This window comes from Podarcis cretensis (assembly GCF_951804945.1).
Source record: "Podarcis cretensis genome assembly, chromosome: 9".
Lineage (NCBI taxonomy): Eukaryota > Metazoa > Chordata > Lepidosauria > Squamata > Lacertidae > Podarcis > Podarcis cretensis.
Window position 1 is genome coordinate 38,415,734 of NC_137178.1, and position 19,318 is coordinate 38,435,051.

Genomic DNA, 19,318 nt, shown 5'->3' on the forward strand with positions numbered 1-19,318 from the left:
TTTGTAAATCGACTGGATTACAAGAAAGGATCTAAATGTTCAATGTGTATATATGTATAGCACTGCTCTGTGTGCTGTTTTATGGTTGTGCCATGGGACAATGCATGGTATCTGTAATGGTTGTGAGGGGGTTACTTGTGCGTAAATTGCCTTCAGTTTAGTTAGATTGTTTGCTCAACCATGTTTAGGGTTAGAGCTCGCCCTCTGTGACCTGTTAGTCACTTGCAGAATCCGTCAGTGGGCGTTTCTTGAATCTCTTCCAGCATAAAAGCTGTTTGACCCCAAGTCTCCTCCTATGTTCCCTGCGCGGAACGCGTCTGTGCAAGTAAGGGGAAGGCAGGGGCGTGCCAGCGCTCTCTCCGCTAGTTTCGGTTGAAGGGTCTTGGAGCTCTGACACCGCTTCCTCCCTCTCCCTCTCCTCTCTATTGGTGTCACGCTGAATTCCTTCCCCCCTGCTGGTTCCCTCTCTGGCATCGCTCTGGAGCCCTGCCTCCGCTTCTCGCTCTGATGTCAGTTCCCTGACAGTATCATAAATCTATCTCCATATATGCTATTATGCAGTTATTTTATGCTCTACTCCCACAGGGACTGATACTGGTTTGGGAATGTTCTGTGTATATGCAGTGGGCACAAGCATTTCCTGACACTGAAGAGAACAGAATATCCCCTGTACACACTGAGCTTCATGTGTGTGCCAGGGTTTTTTTGTGGTTTTTTGTGGAGTTTTGGATTGTGGCCATGATATAATCCGGCCTTCACAATCTTTCCTAGAAGGCAATTGCAACATTTTAGAAGGTAATTGCAACATTTCCTAAAAGTCAATTACAACAACAATCTGCTTACCAATCTTATCGTTTATAATATGCTATCCAAAAGTCTGTTCATGGTGTGTGTTTTTTAAGATGCACAATTTGTAAACTCTCTCTCTCTCTGGTGAATAAACACTAGCCATTTTATTCAGAAATAAGTTCAATCAGATATCTGCCATTGTATGTGTGCATATTACTGCAACCTTGGTTCCCAATGCAGTGATTTTTGCTGCAACTTTTCCACACAGGACACTTTGAGGACTGGATCAGATATTTCAATGCTGTATACCGTATTTTTCGCTCTATAAGACGCACCAGACCACAAGACGCACTTAGTTTTTGGAGGAGGAAAACAAGAAAAAAAATATATTCTGAATCTCAGAAGCCAGAACAGCAAGAGGGATCGCTGCGCAGTGAAAGCAGCAATCCCTCTTGCTGTTCTGGCTTTTGGAATAGCTGCGCAGCCTGCATTCGCTCCATAAGATGCACACACATCTCCCCTTACTTTTAAGGAGGGGAAAAGTGAGTCTTATAGAGCAAAAAATACGGTATACTAAAGGAGGACAAAATAAATATAGCTAAGACAGCTAACTTGGATTTTTAAGGCTTCCCTAGATCACCAGAGCTGTTTTCAGGCCTTTCTACACCAGACAGTTTATGGGTCTAAGGAACAGCTCACAGCATTCTGCTTACAAGTGCTGGCTCCCACTGCATGATGAACATCATTTCAGCTGTCCCAAGGTGTACAGAAAAATCAGTTTGAACTGTGCTGCATGTGGATATTGCCAGCAGCAATTGTAGCAGCACCATTTCCAGCTGCTGCAATCACTGGAAAAGTTGCTGACAGTTGCTGGCTGTATCTGTGTCTAGTTTGGTTCACGCTGATGTTTCTCCATGCTGTTATATACCCAGTGACAGTTGGAAGGGATTGAGTGGAATGAGGGGAAGCAGACATATAGATGCATGTGTGGACGGGTCCTTTGACTTTGCCGCTGAACCATGACGTTTGACGGTGCCCAACAACTAGTAAATGGAGAGATTTAATTCTGAGCCTGCTGTGTGTCGAAACACATTTTAATAAACCACTTTGCAGTTTTTAACGAGATGTAACTGGGGCAGAGCTCATAAGAAATGGGAAAGCGTAATTAATATGCCAGAGCAGACTCATGGTAAGGTGTCTTCCAAGATACAAACAGAAGACCACGTTAATCCAGTTATGTAAATGTCTCCAAGTGGAATAAAGGTAAAGGTAAAGGTACCCCTGCCCGTACGGGCCAGTCTTGACAGACTCTGGGGTTGTGCGCCCATCTCACTTAAGAGGCCAGGGGCCAGCGCTGTCCGGAGACACTTCCGGGTCACGTGGCCAGCGTGACATCGCTGCTCTGGCCAGAGCCAGAGCCAGAGCCGCACACGGAAACGCCGTTTACCTTCCCGCTGGTAAGCGGTCCCTATTTATCTACTTGCACCCGGAGGTGCTTTCGAACTGCTAGGTTGGCAGGCGCTGGGACCGAGCAGCGGGAGCGCACCCCGCCGCAGGGATTCGAACCGCCGACCTTTCGATCGGCAAGCCCTAGGCGCTGAGGCTTTAACCCACAGCGCCACCTGCGTCCCTTCCAAGTGGAATAGTTAGAAGGAAATAATTTATTTTCAACGACTCCGTGCGGAATCCTCAGGCTATCTTACTGAGGCCCAAGGAGGGGTGTGGGGAATACTTAAGAGGCATGAGTAGGCCTGCTAGCAACCCTATCTTCCACTTCAGCATTGAGAAGGGATAGCTCCAGTATACAGAATAGATACGACTTGCAAGGAGACCACTCCTACCGACATCAAATACATATAACTTGATATTCCAGATTTCTAACTTCTAAACTAGTAAACACAGTTGCTGGAATGAACTCTCTTTATCCAATGTAAGTGGTGATGACAGGCAGTGAAGGAGACAATGGGCAAGTCTCCTTGTCTCACTCCCCAAACTTTTAATTTAAAACCTTTAATCAGGATCTTGGCTGCTATGGAGGGATACATTAATCTTACCTAAGTAATGAATTTTGGTCCGAGTCCCATCAGAGCATAAACAGGAAAGATAAATGAATTGAAGTCAAGCAAATACTTTTTTTGGCATCTAGATCTATTTCTGCAGAAGTATTATCTAAATTAGAAGAGTGAAGTGCATTTAATAATATTAGAATGTTTTCATTTGGTTGGTGATTCTGCGTGCTTCATAACCTGTGCTTAATTCCGTAGAAAAATACTGTGTTGAAGGATGAAATAAAGGACTGCTTCTGTTTGCTTTAGGATAGCCACTGAAAGTTATTAAAAAGACCCTTATATTCTTTACAGTAGATTGCAGGATTTACCAAAGAACATTTGCTTAGGTTCTCTGTCATTTTACATGAGATGTCATATTTAACCAATCCTATAAGGCCGAGCTGCCAATTTTATTTTACTCAGAAGTGGCTATGCCTTTTACTGCTAGAAAGCAGGTAGGTTTCAGCAGCTAAAGCTCAGTTGGCAAGAATACAGATGTGTTTGTTATCAGTTTATTTTCTAAATTTTCATGAGCCCAGCAGAATCTGCAGCATCTCACTAGCAAGATACATTCCCTTGGGGAAGGGCTGGAGCTCAGTGGTAGAACATCTGCCTTGAATGCATAAAAGTTCCATGTTCAATCCTCCTTGTCTCCAGGTAGGTCTGACTGTATCAAATAGCTTCCTTCTCCTACTAAGAGCACATGGACCAATCACATCCATGCTCCTTAATCTACTCTCCTTGCTGGTCTCTTGAGTGCTAGATTTTATGAGTTCAACCACTCATGGATGCCTAATACTGGCAAGTACTATCACCAGCTATCTTATCTTTTCTTTCAAAGTGCTATCTGCCTTTCTGCATATGTTAAAAGAGGCAAGGGCCTTTACCAGGGAGGTGAAATCCTTGCATACCACATATAACAAACGTCTCCTATGTTACAGTTCCATCTGGAACCCTAGACCCAAGCACACTTACCTAGATATATTTCCCACTGTGTTCAATGGAGAATGGGGACTGTTGGGACCAGTGGCGTAGCATGGCAGGGCTGGGAGGATCATTGCTCTGGGCACATTTTTTTGAGGACGCAACCAGGTGCCCCACTACATTTCCCATATCGCAGCAGCAGCGGCTCCTTCTCTTTAGGGCCGCTGCTGGGCCAGCCGAGAGGGAGAGGGAGAACTCAGCCACCAGCCAGTGACAGCTTGACCCCTGGGTCAAGTCTGACAAGGGGACAGAAGCATCAGAGAGGCGGAGGCAGCGCCCCCTCCCACACTATTGGGGACACAACTCCCCTGGTTGGGAAAATGGCATGGCAGTTCTAATCTGTATCAGAGAATAGGTGTTATTATCAGATAATAGGTGTTATAATAGGTGTGCACATATGTGACAGCACATTTAATGTACAGTGGTACCTCGGGTTACAGACGCTTCAGGTTAGACCCCGCTAACCCAGAAATAGTGCTTGAGGTTAAGAACTTTGCTTCAGGATGAGAATAGAAATCGTGCTCCGGCGGCGCAGCAGCAGCGGGAGGCCCCATTGGCTAAAGTGGTGCCTCAGGTTAAGAACAGTTTCAGGTTAAGAACAGACCTCCAGAACGAATTATCTGAGGTACCACTGTACTTTGGCCCTCATACAGATTTCAGCCTAGTTTAGGACCTGTTTTTAATATCAGGACTTACTGTGTCTACTCAGATGTTAAGTCCTACTGAACTCAGTGAGGCTTTCACCCAGGTAAGTGGAATTAGGACTGCAGCTTTAGCCCTGGAACATAGGGGTGTCTTTGAGCATGTGCATAGTGCCTTTCCTTCATGACTATATGATTTCAAGCAATCCCCAAACCCCATATCACTAAAGGAAAACGTTTTCAGATCAAAATGTGTTAGGTCCAGGAAGGCTAGATTCAAAAGCTTCCTTCACGGGTCCACACACTGAAAAAGGCAATGAGGTGGATAATAAAGTCTTTGGTACTCTTTTATTCAGTGCCCCACTTAATGTATGTCCCTTCTTCTTTTTCCTTTCCAGCCTTTGCATATCAGAAGCACATCTTGAATCCACATGTTTTGGGCTATTTCTAACCACGAGGCTTTCTTTAGGGATGTGCATGGTTTTGTTTCTATCGTCATCTTCGACTCTCCTTGATTTAATTTTTTTTCTTAGTAGGGGTTGTTGAATGGCACGTTTGCAAGTGGTAGTAGATAGCATGCTATGCAATTTCAACTTCTTCCTTGGCCAATTAAGCTCTCTGAGCGCCTCAGTATAACTTGGCCTCATTGCTGTGACAATAATAAATGAGAAGACTTTCAAAGCAGTTTTCAACCCTAGCTATAGCACAAACAAATCTCTCGCTGGAACAAATTTGTAAAAAGCTATCTGAGAGTTATCTAGTAAGCTGAGCTTTTTCAGCGCCCAAATTCCAAGTAATTCCAACTCATAACTTGACTCATTCTTGGTGGGGGTACCCTGGCATATAGATCTTGAAGAAAAATGGCTAGCTTGTTTGGATAGTACAGTGGTACCTCGGGTTACATACGCTTCAGGTTACATACGCTTCAGGTTACATACTCCGCTAACCCAGAAATAGTGCTTCAGGTTAAGAACTTTGCTTCAGGATGAGAACAGAAATTGGGCTCCAGCGGCGCAGTAGCAGCAGGAGGCCCGATTAGCTAAAGTGGTGCTTCAGGTTAAGAACAGTTTCAGGTTAAGTACGGACCTCCAGAACGAATTAAGTACTTAACCCGAGGTACCACTGTATTGTGTTCTCACTTAAAAGAGTAGAAAATTCAATATGGTCCACTACTAAAATCAGACTTAGGGGAGTGGAGGTTTTCAGGTTGGTGTGAAGAGAAGTGTACACATTTGGGAAGCTGCCCAGCCATGTGTACACTGGTTGTTAAATATGTGTTTACATCTACACCTTGTTTTTAAGATGGCCATGTCTTGCACGCGTTCTTGGAGAAACACTAGGATTTTCAACAATTGTAACGTGTAGGGCTATACAAAATAACATGCTGTCTTGAGAATTTTCTGGAACAGAAAACATGCTAGGGCTTGAATGCCTAGTGATGGACAAAGGGATCAAAGTCCACACACAAATTGTATATGCATTTAAAGATGTATCCTTGGGCGTCTTTTCTCTCAAAATATGCTTTCATGAAGCCTCTCAAACATTTTGCAGATAACTGTGTTCAGAACCGGGGCTTCTGGGATCCACTGGCACAACAGCCGCTTGTTTCCCGAGCCTCGGGACCTGTTGCTCTCGGAAGGACGAGGCTGCAGCTCTGCGGATGGCCGCCGAACCCGCGCGGAAGCGGCAGGGAGCTGGAAGCGACAACATGAAAGCCTTGCCCTGCTGGGCTCGCCACCCTCCGCCGATGGTCGCTGACGGAGCTCCAAGCCCGCCGCAGGCCGCCCGTCCCAGCCGCGGCTGAGAATCCTCCTTGGGGGAGGAGAAGGAGAGAAAGAGGGAAGGAGCGAGGGGGGTGGGCAGAAAAAAAGACAAGAGGAAAGAAGCGAGAGAGGCTTGCTTTCTGCAGCCAAGCCAGCGGTGCCTTCCTCGTCGGAGCGGGGGCGGGCATTTGGAGAGGATCCCTAACTTGGCCTAGAGAGAGCGCGCGCACGCGTGTGTGTGAGCGAGTGTGTGTGTGTGTGTGTGTGTGTGTGTGTGTGTGTGTGTATATATGTATGTTGCATATTGGCAGCGGGGTAAGTGGAGGCTGGGTGGCTCCGACTCTCTGACGCCAGTGAGACCAGATCAATCCAGGCGCAGCAGCAGAGCGAGCGCACGGCTGCTCGGCGGCGGCGGCGACGCTGGAAGCGGGAGCGGCAAAGGAGGAGAGAAGCGGGGGGGGCGGCAAAGGCAAAAAAAAACCCAAAAGCAGCGCGGGACTTCGCTCATCGGCCCAGCGGCGGCGGCGGGTGGCTCGTTTGCACGCTCTTTTCCTCGCCCCACCGAGAGCCGGTAAGAAAAACTCCCTCGCCCTCTCCCTTCTTCCTGCCCGAAGTCCTGCCTGCATCCAGCAACTCCCCTCCACCCCGAGCGGCGGCCTCCTCCTGGTTCGGGGATCTTTCTGGTTCTCAAAGGACAGCGGAGCGTCCCTGCCTCCCTCGGCTGCTTCGCCTTCTCCTTCCTCGCCGCTCTCCTCCTCTGTGCAGCCGAGAGGGCGGCGAGGAGGCGAGAGGGAAGGACTGGAGGCGCGCGCGTCTGGCTGCCTGGGAGGGGAATGGAAAGGGAGAGAGAGAGAGGCTTCGTTCCCATCATGATGGCGGCTGTAGTTAGCCGTGGGGCCGACGCCGCGGTGGGGTCCCCCCCCCTCTCTTAAAACTTGGTTGTCTTACAAAGTGTCCCGTCGGGCCAACCTCCCTCCCTTCCCCCTCCTCCCGATCTTCCCTTGTTTCCTGAGAGTCTGCATGGAGACGGTCGGGGTGGCTCTGGGGGCGCGAAGGAGACACGCCAGGAGCGGCTCCCGCTTCCCGTCCGTCCCGAGCCAGGGAGGGAGAAGAAATGCAGCAGAAGACAAGAGCCCTTGTTCCCCGGCTGCGCGGAGATTTCCCCCGGCGTCCGGGCCCCTTTTGTGCTCGGAGCCAAGTCGGGGGAAACTTGCCACGGCTTCTTCGCCTGCGCGCCTGAGACGCGACTTCTCTCCCGGGCGGCAGGATGAGGCCGGACTTGTGCGGTTCAGGGAAACCAACACAATAGATTTACTCTTCTCTCTGTGGCTTTCTAATGCTCCCCCCCCCCCGTGTGAGGGTGATGTTACTGAGCCATCTTTCTCAGACTTCATAAGAGGCATCTGTGCCCTAGAGCTTCCCCTTCTGAAATGTTATTTTTCCAGCCTCTATCGAACCGGGGTGGCAGGGATGGCTCGGTGAAATCTGGGGGTGACTTCCTCCCCCGCCCCCAGCCCGAAAATAGTTGGCTCATTATATTCTAGCAACCTTTCAGGGAATTGGTGGGAAGAGAAGTTATGCCAAAACCGGGGGCAGCAATTTCTGGCCCTTTGTTAATAGTTGATGAAGCTGTGTGTGGGCTGGCTTAGCAGTTCTTCATACACGGTATGAATATGAATGGCTGCTTTAATTTGAGGAGTGGCTTCATGCTTCAGGAAACAACTGATCTTCACTGTAGCGCATGTATACACATAATGTGTGAGTTACTCTGTGGAGACCAAAATTAATACACTTCCCCCCCTTGTATATATTCCAGTACCAACCACTTATGACTAAAAGGCTCCTAAACAGTGCTTAGGAAAAGTGTTTACTGGTGAAAATTCATGTCCCCAAATGGGTCCCAGGGTGCCTTCACACGTCTAGGATGGACAAGATACATCCTTAATTAAGTTGACTGTACTGTATAACTATAGTTTGCACTTGAATTATAGCAAAAACACTTGGAAAAGTTGTGTCTCACTTAATGGTCTTGCTTTGCAGTTTGTGCATGTGACTTCTTGTTTGTATAACTATTTTGAAACTGGAACTTTACTACAACTACAAAGATTCTCTTTCCAAAACATTTGCTGTTTGGCTGCTGGGGAGTAACAAACAGATTATATTCTTCCAGACTGTTGCTACATTATACTTATTAGGTGCTTATTTTTCATTGAAAAAAAATTCTGGAGTGGTAGTAGTGTTTGTCTCTTGCAGCAGAAATGATCAGTCTTGTGACACCTTGGAGGCAAACAAATTTATTAGGCTTCTGTGGACTCATAAGCTTTTGTGAACTCAGGCCCACTTTGTCAGGTGGGCTTTGAGTCCATAAAAACATAGGCCATAATAAATTGGTTTGCCACAAGACAAGATTAACTCTCATTACACCCAGAAACAGATTGGAGATCACTGCTGAGGACTGAGAGCCAACTCCGTTCTGCTGTCTGTTTAAAAAAGGCTTCTGGAAATGCTTATCCTACTTGCTAACTGTAATACTTGGACCTTCTGTTTTCAAGGCACAAACAGGGTCTCCAAAAGCTCAGAGCCTTGCAGTGCTTCCTAGTCACCTCCCCAGATAAGATCACTTCAGTTCAAGGCCAGATCAGGTTACAAGGATAGTGATTTGTCCTTGCTTTAATTATGACCCCTTCGCTCCCCAAAATGTAATCAAATACGGTTCTGTTCTGCATTGTCCCTCTCTCTAGTTGTGGTTTTTAGTGTATATCCTTGACGATCTGATGACTCAAAAACACTTCTGAGCAGTGTTGAGAGAGGCGAAGGCAATATAGATTCTAGATAATAGCGCTGATGGCGAAAAACTCTTACGGCTGCAATCGCACGTTTTAAAGTTCCGCAGGAGAAAGATAGGGAAAATATTAAGACACCTTTGTTTATCGTTCGGCCTTTCCCCATCCCTTCAGTTAATGCACATCTGCCACTATTCACAAATTATGGCTTTCCTGTTTGAAATGTCACTGCAGCCCTTGGCGCTGGAGTGGGAGAAAACATATCCCCACCTGCTTATACCAGATGCTATCCTATACTGCCCTGTGAATAGACGGATGCAATCCCACAAGCATCATTTGTCCCATATCACTGCACCATCATTTCCTCCCTCTGTATTCTTGTAAAACTGACAGGGACAGGAGGAAAGCCGTGTCTTTTCACCACCCTCTTATGCTTATACATACCCCTCCTGAAGATAAACACATACACAAACCCATTCTCCCTCCCTTGTTTTAGGACATTAGTAGCAAGGATAGCAGAGAAAGAAGGTGGCTGTTAATTCATCCCCCCCCCCCCCAGTGTTGTGGAACTGACAATGTGGCTTCCCCCTTGTTTCTGTATGGGAAGGAGAGATTAAACATGGGAAAAGCTATTCGCTAAAATGTATTCAACTTTAAAAGATAGTGATAGGTGGAGGAAGAACGTATATGTTCACAGGTGACAACAAATTGAAATTGTGATTGTAAATCTATGTTGCTGCAAAAATTAATAGATATTAAATGTGCTTTTAAAAACACATTTCTTCCTTTCACACTTGCATGCTGCTGCATAGCAGACAGAGAGAAGCTCAAAAGAGCTTTTATGTGTAAAGTCTGGTTTGTTCTGAGAATGAAAGCATGAACCTAAAGTGGCAGTGATTATTTCCAAACAAATTTCTCACAGCAATCCACCTTAATGTATGTAAACAGAAGGAAAGATCAGCTTAGGGAGTAGGTAAACTTGAATTAAGCTGTGCTGGCAATGCAGCAGTCAGTACTGTCAAGTGTAAGTGGTATCTCTTGGTGTGTAATCCTGCAAGGCTAATGGACGCATCATCTAGGCTTTATAAATAATGTAAGCTGTGTATAATGTGGACTCCCTAGAGACTGCAGAGAGCATCATTACTAGCCTTTCCAACCTGCTGTAGATCTCAAATTGACTTACAGCAGTGAAATGCAAAATGATACATCAGGGTGAAATGAGGGGGGGCAGCCTGTGAGCTTGTTAGTTCAGTCATCATAATTAAATATATTATGAAAGCAAGTGTTGGAACTCCAACACCCATATTCTTCTTCTGTGAGTAATACAGGGGTGAATATTTAGAAGTAAATAATTGAGAGCCCTGTTTGTCTTTGCAAGTCTGTTCTCATAAAACTTAAATTGGTAAGGGAGCTTATTGAAGAACAGACTACCACCGGGGAACCCCGCCCCCACATGCTAACTAAACAATGTAAAGTAAAAATTAAACTACAAATATTCTAAATTAAATTAAATTAAATTGAAAGCTGGCTTATCCTGATACACCGCTTTGCAGCAGGCCACCAAATTATCATTGCCATTTGGCATTATGTCTTTGTACTGAGAGTCTAGCTAAAAATCACCATTCACCCCAGTTTAACTCTCAAGAGTTGTATAGCAGAAATTCTGCTTGGGGGCATGGGTGGGATACAGATGTGAGGAGGCTAATGAAAGCTGCTTTGTCTGCAAGCAAACACTTTGCAGTTAATCCAGATTGTGAATGCAGCAAGCTCCCTGGCAGCCATGGTGCTGCAGAAGCTACAGATCCTGCTTTTGAGTATCAAATAACAATAAGAAAAAAGTAAATTGCATGTGCTGTACTTTTTATGCAAGCTGCAGTCCTTGGCACTGTTAGGATCTTGGATCCAACAGACCAACTGGGCTTGCTTTTGTGTTGAACAAACAAGACTTGGGTCACTACAACAGTGTTGGCCACTACAAATCCACTTATTATTGGAGCTGGAAAATAGAAGGTCTGATTGGTAGAAAGTTTTTGGAATGTTCAGGGCCCATAAATACACTTGAATTGGGGCGAGGGACAATGTGCCTTTCAGCTTGGACTGATGCAGGAAATGATTTTGCTGAATAGTGTGTGAAAATACCTTCTTCCAGTAGCCCTATTTCTGGTAGGTACATGCCCAATCATGCTTCCAGATCAAACAGTTATGAGATTGGAAGGAATGAAAATGCTCTTGGAACAACAGTCTTTCCAAAATACACTACCATCCATCTAGCTATGGTATCCAAGCCATACTGTGCAACAAAACAATGACTGTTTTCCAGAGCAAAATGTCTTGGGGCTGTAGGGGTGAAGATGAAGATTTGGATAAATGTTAGCATATGGAATTTTGGCAAATAAAGGAATAATAGTACCTCCAAATTTCCATGAAAAAAAATTCAGCTGAAAAATAGAAGACAACATTTTAGTATTGTTTGTCTAAAAGTAAGCATTCAATGTGTTTAGGAAAGAAGTGAGATACAAATCTTAATGCAGCTTTCTGCAAATCCTGGTTATATTCCTGTATACGGATAATGTTTATGGAGATGGGTAACAAATCATGTAAGAGACCATTGAATCTCAAAACTACTAATTGCACCATGGCTGCACAGTAACTTTGTGACTTGAACATGGTGTAAACCTGTTCAATTCAAGCTTCCTAACATCTCCTTGGTGACTTGCTCAAGGCTTGGGCACTTAACAGCTTTGATTTTCATGTATGAAAGTGGCAAATTGGGTTCCATACAGACATATCTCAAGTAAGACACTGTGGTGTGAGCCTGGCTTTCAACTGAAAAGAACAGATTTTGTTCTAGTCCCAAACCTGACCTGGTCCTTGTTTCCCTGTTCTTCCCATCCACATTCCCAGTTCACATGTTTTATCTGGCTTTCAGGGGTGGGGGGAAATAGAATTTTTAATACATAAATACAGTTGGCACCTTTATATTTAAGGAGAAAGTTAAAATTGGTTGAAAATCTAATCCAGGGGGAGGCTTCTTGGTCTCATCACCAGCCTCAGCCAATTGCTGCTGCTGAATTCTGCTACAAACTGGAAAATGTTATTTCCTCAAGAGTTGCATTCTGCTGGACAAAAAGACTCTACAGATGACATTCTTATGCATTCAGAAAATAGCCAGGTAGTTTTACTTGGGGATACAGTGTGTTAGTGCTTCAAATAAGTTATTGGTTGTGGGGGTTTTTTGTACCACCTGGTACAGTATGAGTTAGATGCAACTTCATCCAAAACCAGGGATATAAAATGAAATCCAGTTAAGAAGGGAGGAAGTGATGGTTGGCAAGTCCTGTGAACTGAGTAGCGGGAGAGAGGGGAAGTGTTGTGGGTTTTCTGGGAAATCTTGAATTTGGAAACTTCATGGAAAATTTCCGGCTGCCCTAAATCAATTAAAATTTTGTTTTAACATACCGGTACTTGTTTTGTTTTACGTCTGTTTACTAAATATGTACCATGTTAAATTTCACATGTTGTATAAATTATCTCATTCCCTCCCCCTCCAAAAAAGCAGCTGAACAAAAACATTTGATATGGGTGTGTGGGGGATCAATAAGCAAAACTGTCCTAAGCTCCTGATATTTGCCTCCTGGTGTAGGTGCGAGAAGTGCAGGCTTTTTAATATATATATTATTAAGGTGATTTCATTTAAAAGAAATAAAGTGAGACAGAAAAAAAGAAGTAAAAGTGAGAGGGAGAAAAACAAAGAAGACAAAAGCAAAAATATGCAAAAAAAGAGAGAGCAATATGTGATATTCCCATACATTCTTGTATAAATTGGTATAGATTTATTGTCCTAGTGCTTATGCAAATTTTAATAGCCTACTACATTTTGTATAAACTCATTCCAAATGTTATTCTATTCATCCATACAGAATCTGTGCCTGTAAGCAGTAAGAAGTGTAGGCAGTTGAGTATCTATCACTGGCAGTCTTTCAGCTGCCAGTAACAAACGTAGTCCCCACCCCAAAAGGGGTATTATGAGGGCAGGGTGGGGATAGAGCAGAGGCAGCCATTGATTTGCTGGATCCAAAGCTGTTTCATCTGTTTGAGTCGGGCCCAATCTGGGACTTTCAGTTCTACAAGCCTGGAACTGGTTCAGCAAAAACATTTCTCCCCCACTACCTTTTGTCCTGGCCAGTATGATTCACCTGTGTTAGGATTGCTCTGTCTGCCTGGCTTAAACATTTAAATTGGGATATTTGAATATTAGTTTTATTGGAATATTAAGATATGACTACTCAATTGCATACAGTTCTTTACATTATTTACATTTTAAGGTAAGGACAATGGTTGACATACTGATTTTGCTAGTAACCTGTTTCCCTGTTTCACCTCAAAGGTGATATTACAACTCTGATTTTAGTCTTGACTGGTATTGTTTCCATTCCAGCTGCCCTGTTGTGTTCATTCATTGTGTTACCAATTTTATGAAATAAAAAAAGACTTTGTAGAAAATTTAATGCCATACATCACTGGTAATGGTGGTATAATGTTCATTTTCCTTGAACACTGTAAAATTTTGGAGTGTAAAATTTAGATCCATTGAGGCTTCTGTTTTGAAAGCCCAGGGAGGAGTCCTTTTCAGTACAGACGTTGTGAAGGCTGCAGCCATTTTGTTCCCCCAAACTCTGTCCCAGTAACTGGCACAAACTGAGACTAAACTAGAAATGTGTCTTCTTCCTAGAATGCCTGTTAAAGACTCAGCGTCTTGAATTGGTACCAAGCAGATACCACCAGCTTCTGTTTGTGGTTTGCAGATACCACCAGTGTCTGCAGTGGTTTCAAAGCCTGCACCTTTCATTTTGTTTGAATATTTATAAACCAGGGCTGTCACCCAGACAAAGAAGTATTTGTTGGGTGGTTGAGCTTTAAACACGAATATGAATGAGAACTATAGTTCTGGATCCTATTCTGTTGTTATTAGATGCAGTGTGTATGAAATGATGGAACTCTTCAGATGGCAGTTGTTGTTGTTGTTGTATTGTAAAAATGTGCCTGAGTAATCTGACGCACCTCCTTAGTAGATTTGAGTGATTGGTGTGGTGATCAGTCTTTAATCAAATGTTGTCAATGTCGTAGAGTTGTTTAGACAAGGACGAGGAAGCCGAAGTTTGAATCCCAATTTGGCCATGACCTTGGGCCAGCCACCACCACTTGGCTGAACCTACCTTTCAGGATTCTTGTGAGGATAAAATAGGGTGGGGTAGCAAAATCATTCACAACATGAAGAAAAACAAAAAATCAAACAATGCAGCCCTATTTTAAAACATTAAATTACTTGAGCACGACATATGTTATATTTCATCCTCCCCGATATTCCCTTGTGATTTCTCAGAGCAGAGGAAACTGAATCTTGCAACCATATGACAGGTTTAGACGGAAGAGTGAATAGTATGGCGGTCTTGATGGCTGTTGCACAGCTGTGAACTTTTTCTACCTGGAGATGTTTTCAAGACCTTTAAGGCAGGCCTGGCCTTGGTGCTCATTGTTACACATTTAAGGATCTGGGCTTTATTGTATCTTGTGTAATACAACTGTAGCCCGTCCTAATCCTTCGAGATAGAAATTAAAAGCCCCTGTTTTAAAAGTTGATAATACTTCTAAGGTGGTAGACTTTGAAGATCTCATTTATAACTTATTTATAACTTTGAGCACCTTTTGTGGTTAAACCAGCTGAAAGCTTCAGGAGTACAGTATAAGCTTTCTTTGGTGCGTAAAAATTTCACAAAAGGCCAAATATTTAAAATGGCTTTCTCAGAATGTGTAACTTGAACTGTCAGCTGTCATGACAACTTTTACGATTGAGGCATACTAGGGTAGCTTAGTAAAACTAGAGGTTGTCTTAAATGTGTAATTGGGATGAACGTTATCTGAGTTGAATTTTTTTCTATGATCAAATGTTACACAGTATTCCAGAATAAATAGATTTGTGTACAATTACGTTACTACAATGTTAGATTTTTAAAAGAAAAATATGACTCCTCCCCTATGTTATTTCACATCTTCCCTCTGGTATTTAAACAGATTGAGTTGTGCTGCATACGTTCACATGCTTAACTTTCACCCTGTTGCAAAACTTGTATTTAATGCAGTTCCCTGGGGGTCAGGGAGAAACTCCAGTTAGGTAGTCGATTTGCATGAACTAGTAATAAATTCAGCATAAGTGTACATGCCCAAACATAGCCTTTATAAATCAGATATACTGTAGTACACTACTTAAAGCAAAAGGCAGCTGCATGTTCATGAAAGAAAATTGGGGAAGAGGCAGTTTCTATCAAATATCTTAGACAAGTGTTTTCACTTCTGTTTATATGTTTCTCACACTAGCAGTCTATGAGGAAACTTGGTATATTCCTAGATCTGCAAGAGTTCCAAATCTAAGTTGGATGACTTGTATTGCAAATTTGATTAATGAGGAGAATCTGCAAGTTACAGCTTGTTTCATTTTCTGTGTTCAGCAAAAGAAAACTCTTAGGCTTCCAAAATGCAGCTCTATTCCTTAGTTTAAGTGAACACAGTTTAGGGTAGAGAAATCTGGGTTGTACATGCCAGTGGGCATCTCACAAACTCTGTATGGAAAGAATTCTGATCTAGAGACTCCCCAAGTCAAATAACTGCATGTTTTCCATCCCCTCTTGAAGAAACTGCAAAGTAAAATGGCATTCTGTTATGGAATTAACTATATAAAATTTCTACACATTTCTGACCAATTATACAGACATGTCCCACCTTACGAACATAACGCATTCTCTGGAAATCTTTTGTTAGACGAGCATGTGCATAACGAGTCCATTATCTCCATTATTTCCTATGGAAATATTTCTGATGTGGGATTTGTCTGCTCTTTCCTCACTCTCTCCATGGTTTCTTCCTGAAATGGCTGTAGCCAAAGGAGGAAACTGATTTGTCCAGTCTCTCTCCCTCCATCCCTCTCTCCATGGTTTTTGCCCCAAAATGTCTGCTGCCAAGGAGCAAAACCACAAAGAAACAAGGAATCTGGCTCTTCAGGTAAAAGAATATCTGAATATCAAGGTTTCAGCATATATTTTTTTGTGTAGATAAGTGAATTTTCAGATAGCGAGTGATAGCGGGACTTGCGTGTATATTCTAAAGATGCAGCTTCTTCTGATATATAGGCATATGTAGTCCCTATATCAGGGCAAAATTGAGCATGGTACCATTGTTTGGCTAATATGCTTTTACGGGCTTTGGTGTTCCTGCTATCAAACACAACTTCAGAGTTTGTAAAAAGCTTATTTTTGGAGGTTGCCAAAGGAACATGTAGTGAGAGCTGAACTTGAATATCTCCAAAACATATGTAGCTGAACAATGCATTTTGAGGGGTTCAAAACACAGCCAGTGTAGAATTAAACTTAAACCTGTCCTCCTAACCCATTAGCTGACATCACTAGTCCATGGTGAGCATGGTTTGGGGAAATTTGGTCTTGGGTCAAATTGGACCCCCTAGTGGCCCACAATTGGTCTGCAGTGTGGAAGTTTCCTACCCTTGGTTTATGGCTTACAATTTTGGCTCCACCCTGTCCAGTAGATGAAACCAGGAGCCTTGGCTCAGTGTTATGTGAGAACCAGTGCTTGTGCTTTCTTTCTTGTGAAGAAATCACAAGCTGCTGGTGGTTTGTTTGGGAAAACAAACCATGAATGCAGGTTCACTTCCTGTGATGTATGAAGCAGCCCCATATACAGTATTCATCAGTATTGCCAAGTCCCTATTCTGGGTTTCTAAAGGCAGCAGTTGTAGCTTCAGTTCTTGGTGCATTTAGTTGACCAAGTGTCACCTATTGTATCCAGGGTTTTTGCATCTCTCTGTATGGTTACCTTTTGGAATTTGGCTTAGCTTTACTTAAAGTAAGAAACATAACATGACAGAGGAAAGGTGGTATTTGATCAAGTCTTATTAGAGTGAAGGTAAAGGTAAAGGGACCCCTGACCATTAGATCCAGTCGTGACCGACTCTGGGGTTGGGGCGCTCATCTCACTTTATTGTCCGAGGGAGCCGGTGTACAGCTTCTGGGTCATGTGGCCAGCATGACTAAGCCGCTTCTGGCGAACCAGAGCAAGTGCACAGAAACGCTGTTTACCTTCCTACCTACCGTATTTTTCGCCCCATAGGACGCACCGGCCCATAGGACGCACCAAGGTTTTTTGGGGGGAAATAAAGAAAAAAAATATATTTCCCCCCCAGGCGCTTGTGGGGCCGGCAGCGCAGCCCGCCTGCAGACCAGGTCCGGGGACAGCTGGAGGACGCGCTGCGCCTCCCAGCTGTCCCCGGAGCCTGCGGGGCAGGCAGCGGGGAGAAGCGCTCTTCTCCCCGCCGCCGCCTGCAGATAAGGTCCGGGGACAGCTGGAGGACGCGCTGCGCCTCCCAGCTGTCCCCGGAACTTGCGGGGCTGGCGGCCGGGAGAAGCACGCGTCTCCCCGCCATCAGCCTCCAAACCACATCGGGAGACAGCGGGATGGCGGCGTTCCGCCTCCCCGCTGTCCCCCGACCTTGTGGGACTGGCGCTGCAGCTCTCCTGAAGCCTGGAGAGCGAGAGGGGTCGGTGCGCACCGACCCCTCTCGCTCACCAGGCTTCAGCGAAAGCCTGCATTCGCCCCATAGGACGCACACGCATTTCCCCTTCATTTTTGGAGGGGAAAAAGTGCGTCCTATAGGGCGAAAAATACGGTATTTTTCTACTTTCACTTTGATGTGCTTTCAAACTGCTAGGTTGGCAGGAGCAGGGACCGAGCAACGGGAGCTCACCCTGTCGTGGGGATTCGAACCGCCAATCTTCTGATCGGCAAGTCCTAGGCTCTGTGGTTTAACCCACAGCGCCGCTTGCGTCCCACCTTAATCAGAGTAGACCCACTGAAATAAATGGACCTACACCTTGTTTATTAATTTCCATGAGCCTATGACTAAAACTTAATTGAATACCACTCTTTCCTTTTTTTGGTACTGAGTAGATATTGGAGTATTTTCACGTGTCAAGACAACAGACACCAGCTGAACACATTGTTTTGATTAAAAAGTGGATTCTGTGCCTTCATTTTAAGTACAATGCAGAGCTTTTAAAAGGCAAGTGGATTTCTAATTTGGAACAGTGCTTAAGGGATTCAGGTATTAATAAATCTGCAGCAGATCTAGGCTCTTCAGCCCATTCAACTATGAAATCCTCTGTAAGTGACTATTTCCTAAGGTAGTGAGATCTCTCCTGTCAGACTGGTCACGTACTCCTTGAGGAGGAAAAAATCCGTAGTGCATAGCTGCTGTGGGAGGGGAAAGGAATGAAGGACACCCCTTTTGAGAGACACTGCTTGGGCAGGAATGCTCAGGTAAATTTTTTCCCTGTTTTTGCCAGCAGATTTGTGCTGTAAGGAAAGACAAACACCTTGACAGATATGCTTCTGCCAGGAATGGCTGACTAACTCCAGCTGGCCTCCTCATGGGGCATGCCTGAGCCACACCAAAGCGGCAGCTGTGTGCCAAATAAGGAGCCTCCATGCGGTGCATACCAAAGAGATCTTGCCTTTCCGTGAGGAAAGTCGATGACTTTTGACCACATGTAGGAACGAAGCAAAACCTTTACTGTACCTGCTTCTATAATATAAATGCAAAACATCCCCAAATGCGTTTGAGTTCCCAAAGCGCTTTCTACCACATTTGTGAAGTTGATCCCAAAGAGCTCTCTTTCTTGTCAGAACTTCATTAGTGGCAAAGCAGTTCCCCCTTCTCTCGGTTGTCTCCACTCCCCCCTCACCCCACCCCCGCTTCGTTCACCTGTGAGAAAAGCCCCACCTTCTTTGTCCTTCTAACCATAAGGGGAAATGAGTTTGCTATTGATAAAGGAATAAAATCCCCTGCCCTTCCTAAAGGAGGAATTCAACAATTGGGGAGAGTGGCATGAGACCATGTGTTGGTTTGTAAAAGGATATGGCTTGTAAAGATGTTTCCTTTGATGCCTGTGTGATGAATATGGATGTATTTCCGTTGCAGAAGGTCCTGATGAAATTATGCAATTACAGCTGACCAGGCAGATCTAAATATAGGCAGAAACGTCTGGTATCCTGCTTTTGTGTATCTTAACACACCCACACAGTGTGTGTAAAACTGCCGTTAAAAAAACAGGTGTTTGTAACAGTCGCAGTTGGGAGTGGTGATGGATCTTTGTGGAAAGGCAAAAGCACTATGGAAGCTTACAGCACTCTGTTCTTGAAAAAGTAATTGTTTGTGCTCCCTTTCCACCAGTGTGCTGAAATTC

General features: G+C 44.4%; 1 protein-coding gene across 2 annotated transcripts in view; it reads left to right on the plus strand.

Moving 5' to 3' along the window:
* The first annotated feature begins 6,510 nt into the window (after positions 1 to 6,510).
* Positions 6,511 to 19,318, plus strand: part of SMAD1 (SMAD family member 1) — a 36,232-nt gene continuing 23,424 nt past the window's right edge. For both annotated transcript variants that reach the window (XM_079990611.1, XM_079990612.1), the window contains exon 1: positions 6,511 to 6,796. The gene's annotated coding sequence lies outside the window, so the exon portion shown is untranslated. The remainder of the gene's footprint in view (positions 6,797 to 19,318) is intronic.